General features: G+C 51.2%; 1 long non-coding RNA gene across 1 annotated transcript in view; it reads right to left on the bottom strand.

Annotated features, from left to right (window-relative positions):
- Positions 1-408: 408 nt before the first annotated feature.
- The window catches only part of LOC138492674 (uncharacterized), a 264148-nt gene continuing 254980 nt past the window's right edge, over positions 409-9576 (bottom strand). The window contains exon 3 of the long non-coding RNA XR_011276248.1: positions 409-766. This is a non-coding gene — a long non-coding RNA (uncharacterized lncRNA). The remainder of the gene's footprint in view (positions 767-9576) is intronic.

The raw sequence follows: 9576 nt of genomic DNA, 5'->3' as shown, positions 1-9576 counted from the left end.
GCCAAGGATGGTAAAACATTCTTGTGACTGGCCTGTCTGCAGTGACCCACAATGCCTGTTTTTGATTGTTTGCAGCTGGTTTTCTGCATAAAATCCTATTTTTAAGCCTGTGCTGATTGGTTAGGCTCTGTTACCTGACCTGTGAACAGGATGTCTTACTTTGGTGTTAGGCCAATCCATCTAACCCTGTCACTCTGCTATTTACTATTTTCACATAACAACTGGGCACCTATGCACTTATGCCTTAGCCCCTCCCAACATAGCATGGGTATTTTGTTTGGTGGACATTTTTTTCAGATTATATCCAACTAAAACATATTGAAAATTGAATGTAAATGACAAATGCATAAGGGGGAATACTGGAAAGAAAAATTGTGCACAGGAACAATTGTACATTTTTGGGAAACAAATAGATCACATTTATTGGAGTCAAGCAAACAAATTGGGGTGGTCCCAGCCACATAAGCAAAGCAATGTCCTTGGCAACTTCTAAGGTAGCCCTTGAGATTTCTGGGGCTTGCAACAAGATTATTGTCCATTGGTGACATGTGTCACTTCCGGTTTACAGTTTGTAAAGTAGCAGACGTGCGCCTCTGGTTCTCAATTGCCAGGCAGTATAGATCCGGGAGCACTGTATTGAGTTGATGAGGAGTCTCAACAGTCCATAAGGAGGAGGCAGTGCCCGTCGTCAGAACCTGGCTCCAGTGCGACCATCTGAACTACTCATGGCTGCTCCTCCTCGGCTAGGACCGCCACGTAACTCTGCCTGTGACAGAAATAGAAAAGTTAGCAACAAAATGACAAAATCTTATGAACATTAGCAATAGTATCTGACAGTGCCCCATATGTCACTGAAAAGGAAATGGTAGCATCAAAGTATACATTTTATATAATAGAAGCAATCATTAAACCTTCACAATTGAAACACTTCCTCAGCTGGCTATTATTTTAGCCTACGGGGGGGGGGATTGGGGTGTCTGCCTCCTACAGTATCCATCCAGGCCCAACACAGACCAAAACAGCTGCTGGGTGCCTTAATACAGGGAGAGGGAGTATGAGAATTCAGGCGGGGCTGCTACAAAGTGAATGACCTTAGCAGCCCCCGCCTTATAGGTGCTCTCCGGAGCCCCAGGCCAGAGGCTGCTGGGCCCGGGAACGCCCCTTCCGCCTCCCGGAGAGGCGAGGTGTTGGATACCCCCGGGGAGTGGCCAGAGGGGCGGCCCGATATGCAGGCTGTCCATCTAGCGCCCCCTCTGGGGGCTGGACAGCCTCTCATACTTTGCTTTTCCTCTCATAGCCATAGATCACAAGAGTGAGGAATGCCAGCCTTTGGCGAGGGTGAGCTGGGTGACCACCTGGGGCTTCAGGCCGCAGGGCTCAGTCTGCAGTTGCCCTTACTTCTTTCCACTTCCTATCATTTATTTATACCTTCCTTCTCGAGCTCTCTGCTCATCCACCTCCAACTCTCTAAGGGTCAGACGCTTCTCCAAGCAGAGAGCTGCGGCAGATCTATCTACTCGGCTGGGTCCTCCCTCTGGAACAACCTCCCTTCTTCTCTCAAACTTGAGCAGAACCACCTCCGGTTCCGGGAGCAACTCAACACCTTCCTTTTCGTAACTGCTTTCTCTCTTCCTCTCCCTTGCTGACGTTCCTGACTGCTCCACGCACTGGTCACCTGGTCACCCTCTGAACTCGGGCCCAGGCTCCTGCATGTCCAGTACCCCCGCACTGCCTCCGGGTTTCCCAACACTTAAGGGTCTGTATCTGCAACCTCGCAGTCCCTTCTCTCTGCACTCATGAGCCACCCACTGGCTGCACTAGTGAGTTAACTGTACTTCCCCGTTCCCGCTGGCACTGCTCCTCTTCCCTCTTCCCTGCGCGTTCTGGCTGACACAAGGCCTAGTAAGATCCTTATTTTGTCCTCCCTTTGTTTCCATCTCCTTGTCTTATCGCGCCTAGAAACACTTGTGTACAGGCACGTTATGAATGCCACATCATATCATATCATACACATTTTTATCAGCAGCTGAAGTGCCCCTTTCTTGGCCCTCCTGCCAAGCCATTCTCACCTCTTGATCAAACTGGGGGCAAGTTTCAGCAGAATGACGCTGCACATTCCTAAAGCTGTCTGGAGTCCTGCAAGGGTGGCAAAGTGTTTGCATAATTGCTCTCATTGTTGCTTTTTTTTTTAAAGGGAGCAGGCTATCAGCTCTACTTATATATGCAAGGATGTTGGTGTTATCAAGAGTGTCAACTTCTAATGACACTTCCCCTTGCCTTTGACACTGCTCTGTGCAGAAGAGCAGAGAAGCAGTGCATATATTGTGTTCCACCTACGTTGCGTTTTGAAGATGTAGACGCTCTGCTGTGATCATGGCTCCCTTCGAAGTGAATAATGCTTGTTTTTGCCTAACATGTTTCTGCAAACACTTTACATAGTTTGTCAGGTTTAATGAGTTGGAACTGTGCCTTCCAACTTGATAGAACAAACTGCAAGTTTAGCACTTCAAATAAAGCTGTGCATTGCACTGCCACTTAAATGTGAAGGTGGGAGTGGAGGGCAAGTAGCCTGTTGGGAAAGCACGTGCTGGGAAACCTGGGCACACACCTCCGCTTCCCCACTCCAGCAAGTTGTGTGATCCTGGGCAAACACTTTTCTTCACTGTGCCCCATTTTCTGTAGCCAGTGATACTTTTAAAGATTGAATTGGCATAGATGTTGGGTCCGTATGCCACAATGCCTTGGTGAAGCATCAACCTATTTTGCAGAATTTTATTTTACAGAATATTTAAATTGGAATGAATGTATTTGCAAATAGAACAAAACCAGGTGTTGTATTTTGTGGCATATGCCTTCTTGCTCTCTTTTGTGTGAATGGTAGGCTGCAAGATAAGCCGAGTAGCTAGCGTCTAGACGCCTCAAGTGCGTCGTGTGCTGCTATAAATGCACAAATAAATAAAGAAAGAAGATCTGGAGAAGAAGAGGAAAGAGGTAACTCTGAAATGCATGGAATGCTACTTAGAAATGAGCCTCGCTGGTCCCTCTGGAGCGTGCAGCACACTGACACTATGAAGAGTATTGCATTCCCACACGCTCACCTCGTGCAGACCTTTGAATGTTACATCTGAGCTATCCTCCTCGTCCCTCAGCCGCAACGTGCTCACCTTGGAAACAAGACGACACAAAGCAGCACAGGTTCGATCCCCGGGTCCGCGATTAGAAACTTCTGGCTATTAAGCGTGTTATAAATACGCAACTAAGAAATATTCTTGGAACAGCGCCTCGATGCCGCTGGGCTGTGTGAGCACTTTAAAAATGCAAATAAATCAATTTTACAAAGGAACCAATTTGGGATGTAAGCTTTTAAAAGGCCAGGTAATTGTATTGTTATTGTTATTTTGCATTTATATAGCACCTTATATACCACTGGTATGGTCTGAAGGCGCTGGTAGGTTGAACGCCCTTGGGAACCGAAGTTCAGGTCAGTAGAGAGAGTAAGAGTCAAAGGCGCGTGTGTGCACCGGATATGTGTGCAGCTGGTGCGGTATTCGTGTAATAGCTGCTTCTTAGCGGTGGGTGTGGTGGTTGAGGGATCAGGAGTATGTGTTCGTTCTGGCAGGATTTATCCAGACCGAAAGTGGCTGTGTTAAGCCTGAGGAGAACGCCTGGCTGGGGGGTGTGTATAACCAGCAGTGTTTACTTAGAATGATGGGGAGTGAGCGGCTGAATGTTGGTATGAGAACAGTTATACAGAATGGTGTCATAGGCCCTCATTACGACCCTGGCGGAAAGTGACTGACCGGACCGCCACAGCGTAAATAGCGTTTCCGCCATTGCACGATGGAGCAAAGTGCGGCCCATTCCGACCCATCGGGCACGAGCACCACGGCATGGCGGAAGTGCAAAGTCCGCGATGGCGGAAATGACCCCAAAACGGCCCACACCGCCGCCGTACGGCGCCCTAGGTGCAATACCGCCACCCATCATAGCGGACACCGCAGTGAGCGCCAACCGGAAAGTACGGTGACCGTAAATATACGGAAACGGAAGTAAAAACATGGGCCCGGAACGGGAAACAACACGCCGTACACCTATAAAACCACAAAATACACACAACCACTAAAAACACCACCCTGAGACACATCCCAACCCGTCATCCACCCTAGTGAAACCAAGAAAAATGGGAAAAGTAGCGAAGAAAGTGTGCGACCGCAAGCGGCAGGTCCACTTCTCCCGTGAGGAACTCACCGTGCTAACAGAGACCCTCCAGGAGAATGCCGCCACCGTCTTCTCCACGCAAATGACCAGGACGGCACTTGCGAACAAGAAGGCCATATGGGCCCTGGTGGCACAGCGGGTAAGTGCGGTGGGGACCGCACCCCGCAACCCACAGCAATGCAGGAAGCGGTGGGACGACCTGCGGATACGCGTCCGTAGCATACTTTCTGCCAACCGCAACATTGCCACAGCCACCGGGGGAGGATCGGAATCACCCATCAAGTTGACCCCCTGGGAAGAAATCTGTGCCTCCACCATTGGAATGGAGAGCATAGAGGGAGTCGGAGGGATGGAGAAAGGAGTGCAGACATCCGGAGAATCAGGTAGGTGGCCCAAATAAAACCATGCCAAATCCACAATGTCCAATCATGTGATCCACATGTGTCCACATAGCGCAACAGCAACACATGGCCAGGAGAACGTCCACACACATTGGCCTGATAGCGCACTTTAAAACCACAATAAATACATAAATAAGTAAAAACCCCAAAAACACCCACTACACATGCAGCAGGCACACCCTAACTGCAGGCTGCCAAACAACTGCACCCTCACTCCACACACAAATGAAAGCACCTCCAAGGCCCCGACCCAAATCACCCTCAGGTACCACCCCAATGCATGTGATACATTGCCATTCCAATTCCCACAGACCCATTAATAACGCTCGCCCTCCTTTACTCCACCACAGGGTCCGATCCAAACGACGAGCTCCAGGACACCCCTACCAGCACACCTGCAAAGAGGGCCAAGACCGACGGCCAAAGACCCTCCACCTCAGCTGCACGCATCAAGACACGGCAGCAGCACATATCAAGTGGCAGCACACAGGAGGGAACATCAACAGGCACCCCAGCAGCCAGCATGCCCACAACAGCACCACCACAGGTCCCCCCAATGGATGCCACAGAAGGTACTGCCTCTGGTGGCAGCAGCACCATAGGTGACACCCCATTAATGGCAGCATGCTCCGACACAGAAGACGGGGATGTCGAAGTCAGATCCATCCATGACCTGTCCCAATCCCCCTGTCTGTTCCATCCCGTACACCATGAGGATACCACGCAGGGGCACCCACAAGACGACGACTGGCCATCCCCCACAAGCCCTGTGGCAGGGCAACATGAGGCGAACAGCCCCTCTGTGACACCACCGCAAATGGCCATGGCACAGCACAGGCAACAGTCCCTCGACCAGTTAATCGTGCAACAGCAGCAACTGGCCACGCTCCTCAAGGACCATGCCGATGGATGTGGGGGCACTAAGGCAGACATAGAAACATCAACTGAGACACTTAGGGCACAAATGGAGAGTAGCACCGAGAGCCTGAGAGTCCAAATGGAGAGTAGCACCGAGAGCCTGAGAGTCCAAATGGAGAGAAGCACCGAGAGCCTCAGGGGGGAACAGCATGCGACGTCCAAAGACGTATGTGCCGAACTTGCCGCAGTGCGCCGTGTGCTCACTGAGCTCTCACAAACCCATAGGGACATGCATGGACGTGAGCAGGCAGAGACATCATCCGTTGCAAGTTCCGTCCAGGGCAGCCCCCAACGTAGATCTGGGAGGAACCTGCGCTCCACAGGCAGGGGTGCCCCTGATACCCGCAGAGGGGGCTTGCAATAGCGACTGCCCACTGACAATGAGCATCTTTGGACACTGGTGTTCGGGGGGGAGGTAGGAGGGTGGAGGGGGTGTGTTGGGCTCACTTGGGTGGCGGGTCGATAGGGTGTTCAACATGATATCACATATGCCATAAACAATGCACGATCAACCAATGAGATGTGTGGACAATGATCTTTGTGTACTAGGCCATCATAGGCGTACAGTCCATATTGTGCATGTACCAGACACACACAGTGCCACGAGTCCCGTGTCCATGTATCAGCCACCAGGCGTGAGTGCTAGAAGCATGCATCTATGAGATGCTGACGAATTTCACGGCCCTCCTGTGCCTCGCAGACTCCTTGAGGTGCTGCCACATCCCCACCCTCATCATGACCATCTTCAGGTGCTTGCAGTTCTGCGTCAGGGGGCATGGGCACATTTCTACGTACGCACATGTTGTGTAGCATGACACATGCCATCACCATCTTTGCAACCTTCTCATGGCGGTACAGGAGTGCCCCGCCAGACCTGCTGAGGCACCGGAAACGGGTCTTCAGTAGGCCGAATGCCTGTTCAATGACTACACGGGTACGTGAGTGGGCATGGTTGTAGTCCTCCTCATGCTGGTCCCGTGGGTTCCGGACTGGTGTGAGGAGCCATCTCTTCAGTGGATATCCGGCATCACCTGTATGTGGACGATAAACGAATTATGTGGAATGCCATTGCTACGTACGCCCCCCCCCCCTTCCTGCCAGGTCATTGCCGCATCACATACCCCACATCATCATGCATGAAATGAGACTCACCGAGTAGCCAGGATCTGTTCCCTGCGTGTCGCTCCATGTAGCGTGGTATTGTTGAGTTCCTCAAGACCATAGAATCATGGGTTGATCCAGGGAATCGGGCACAACAATGTGTAATGATCCTGTTGGAGTCACACACCATTTGTACATTCAGAGAATGAAATTGTTTTCGGTTGCGGTACTGGGCCTCCATGGCATGTGGGACGACCAATTCCACATGGGTGCAGTCGATGGCACCAATGCAACCCGGTATGCCGCCAAGTGCATGGAATCCCACTTTTGTGTTGGTAATTTCCTGCTCCGAGCGTGGTAGAGAGATGTAGTCATCTGCGTGCTGCAGGAGGGCATCGAGCACTTGCAATAGTGTCCGTGAGAACAGTGGCTGAGAAATGCCATGCAACTGTCCGACTGTGTGCTGGTAGGTGCCTGTGGCCAGGAAGTGGAGTACAGACACCACCCTCAGTAGGGGTGGGATGGCGGTTGGGCTATCTATCATGCTGACAAGGTCAGCCTGTGTCATGTCCACAATGGCGGCTATGGTGTCCCGGTCCAAACGGTAGAGGGTGTGGATCTGCTCATCAGTGAGCTTGAACGGATGTGCTCGGAGGCGTGGGATTGCTGGCTGCCTGCGTGGTGGTAGTGGCTGTGCTGGCAGCCCTTGCTGGCCCTGCCTTGCCCTCCTCCTCCTCCTGCGTCTCCTCCGTGCGGCCGGTTGTAGTTGGTGTTCGTCTTCTTCTTGGAGTTGGAGTACTTGCAGTGCTATCAGGTCCCCCAGGGCCAACATCGCGAGTCCTGCCGGTAGCATTTCGGAGTGGGTGTGGTTGTGGGAGGAGACTGGGTGTGCAATTTATGTGTTTCCAGGCTGTATGGCCTCCACCTGTGGTGATTCATTCCACCTGTGCAAGCTGCTCTCCCCTTTGGGCGAGCACGTCCCGCACACAACGCTGCAATTCGAGGAATGGCATCTTGCTATTACAATCATGTATTAGTACCCGATGGCCGTGTGACATTGGTTGATATGTTCATTCGGCTATGGTCCCATTGTTTCACATGCATTCTTTGCAGTCGCGAACAGACTTGTGAAGGGTCAGTGGAACGTAGTACTCGAGTAACGGTGGACCCTCATGCATCACTGTACCGAGGTTCACCGACGGGCGGGGCGTGCCATTTGTGAGTGAAGGCAGTTGCCATTTTCACACACAGCCGCACTAGATGGATTAATTTGTGATTTCAAGCAGCCACAGATGCCTTTTCGACGTGATGTTGCAAATGAGGAATTCGAAGGGCGGCGCTTTCGGTCTTCAGCTAGCGGCGAGGAGATGCCCACAGGTCTGACTGCAAATATAACGTTCTATTGTTCAGTGTCCTTGGGACAGGGGCCATGGCGAGGATGCAATGATTGATATGAATAGTTTGGGATGCGCAATAGCGAAGCGGATGATGAGGCCGGACGTTCCCAAATACATGTTACTTCACAACACTGGAATTACGGGCTGGGGCACAGTGGATTTTGCAGGCTGCATAACGCACAGACTCAATGGAATTCTCACATGTTATGTGAGTATGGAAACAGGCGTTATCATTACGGGATGAGGGTATGATGAATGGATGCATGGACAGATGATTTGATACGGTGTTTGCCATGTACAGGGCTTCTTGGAATCTGTCCGCCTCCCCTGCGCTATGTGATGCAGGGCTGCCATAGTGGGACCATCGTCTATCTGGCCTTGTTGAGCCCTCCCTGTCTCGACGCGCCTTCAGACACTTGTGTCCATGCACGTTACCAATCCCATCTGATGGATTCTGTTTTCACAGACGCATGCACAGGTACACTCGTTTGTGATGGTGTTTTCACCTCGATATGGATAGTTATGAGTCGCAAGTGGTTTTGGGGTGGTGATGATCCTTTGGAGTGGGCTAGCATGCATATGGCTGTGGATTTAGTTTGATCATTGAAGTGTGTTGTTCGAATGTAGTTCTGATGGCCATTCTATTCTTTTTCTTTTCTTTTGGTTGACAGGTATCTCCTCCCCTTTTGCCACTGCCATCTGTATGCCACTCCTGCAGATGGGTTTTACTCCCGACACCTGCTGCTTCGTGTTGATCAGTGGAGCAGCATTACGATCTTATGGGACGATCGCCAATGGGCCACATGCCCTTACGCAGTACTAGTGGCTCGGAGCAACATTTCGGCCTTTCAGCTGGACTAGTGCCTCCCTATTGGGACGGCCCTGCGGTTCTAGGCGCTTCCATGTTGCCTTTTCGTACGGGAATGTAGCCCCTGTGTACCATGAAGGAACAGGGCGTCACACAAGAAGTAGCTGGTCATTTATTGCGGATGCAGCCCACAATGGTGAAATGTGTTTTGGAGTTCATGGCCTAATGGCTGTATGGGCTTGGTGAATTTGTTGTGCATTAAATTTCTATTCTGATATGGGCCGTGTAGCGTTCTTCTTTGCAAGTGATGTGGCATATTCCTATTTGGGGGGCGATGTATTGTGAGGAGATCTGCATTGGGTTCCAGCTTCGGAGTATAGTTGCGTGGTACTGTGCTGGGCGCGTTTGCCTACGAAGCCCAGTGAGGTCAGGGGTGAGGGCTGCCAATATGACTGTTTGAATGATGTCATGCTCAGGGGCGGGGGATTAGGTTTTGTGTAACAGATGCCGGTCAGCCAGGTGGATTGGTGGAATGATGTGATTATCGGAATATTGCTGGTCACAGGTGCCTGTGTTTGCGTGCGATTCTTGGTGGGAGACTGAGGTCATGTCCATTGGTATGGCTTCTGTATTCGTGCCATCTGTGCCCTGCAGCTCCCATTGGCCCCTCTTGTGATTCTTTTGTTCGTTGGCATGCATGGGTGACTTGTACATTTCACTGGTTGCATTGTGA

This window comes from Ambystoma mexicanum, chromosome 10 (assembly GCF_040938575.1).
Source record: "Ambystoma mexicanum isolate Mex_15411 chromosome 10, UKY_AmexF1_1, whole genome shotgun sequence".
In the NCBI taxonomy this organism is placed as follows: domain Eukaryota; kingdom Metazoa; phylum Chordata; class Amphibia; order Caudata; family Ambystomatidae; genus Ambystoma; species Ambystoma mexicanum.
This window is presented reverse-complemented; position numbering and strand designations above follow the sequence as displayed.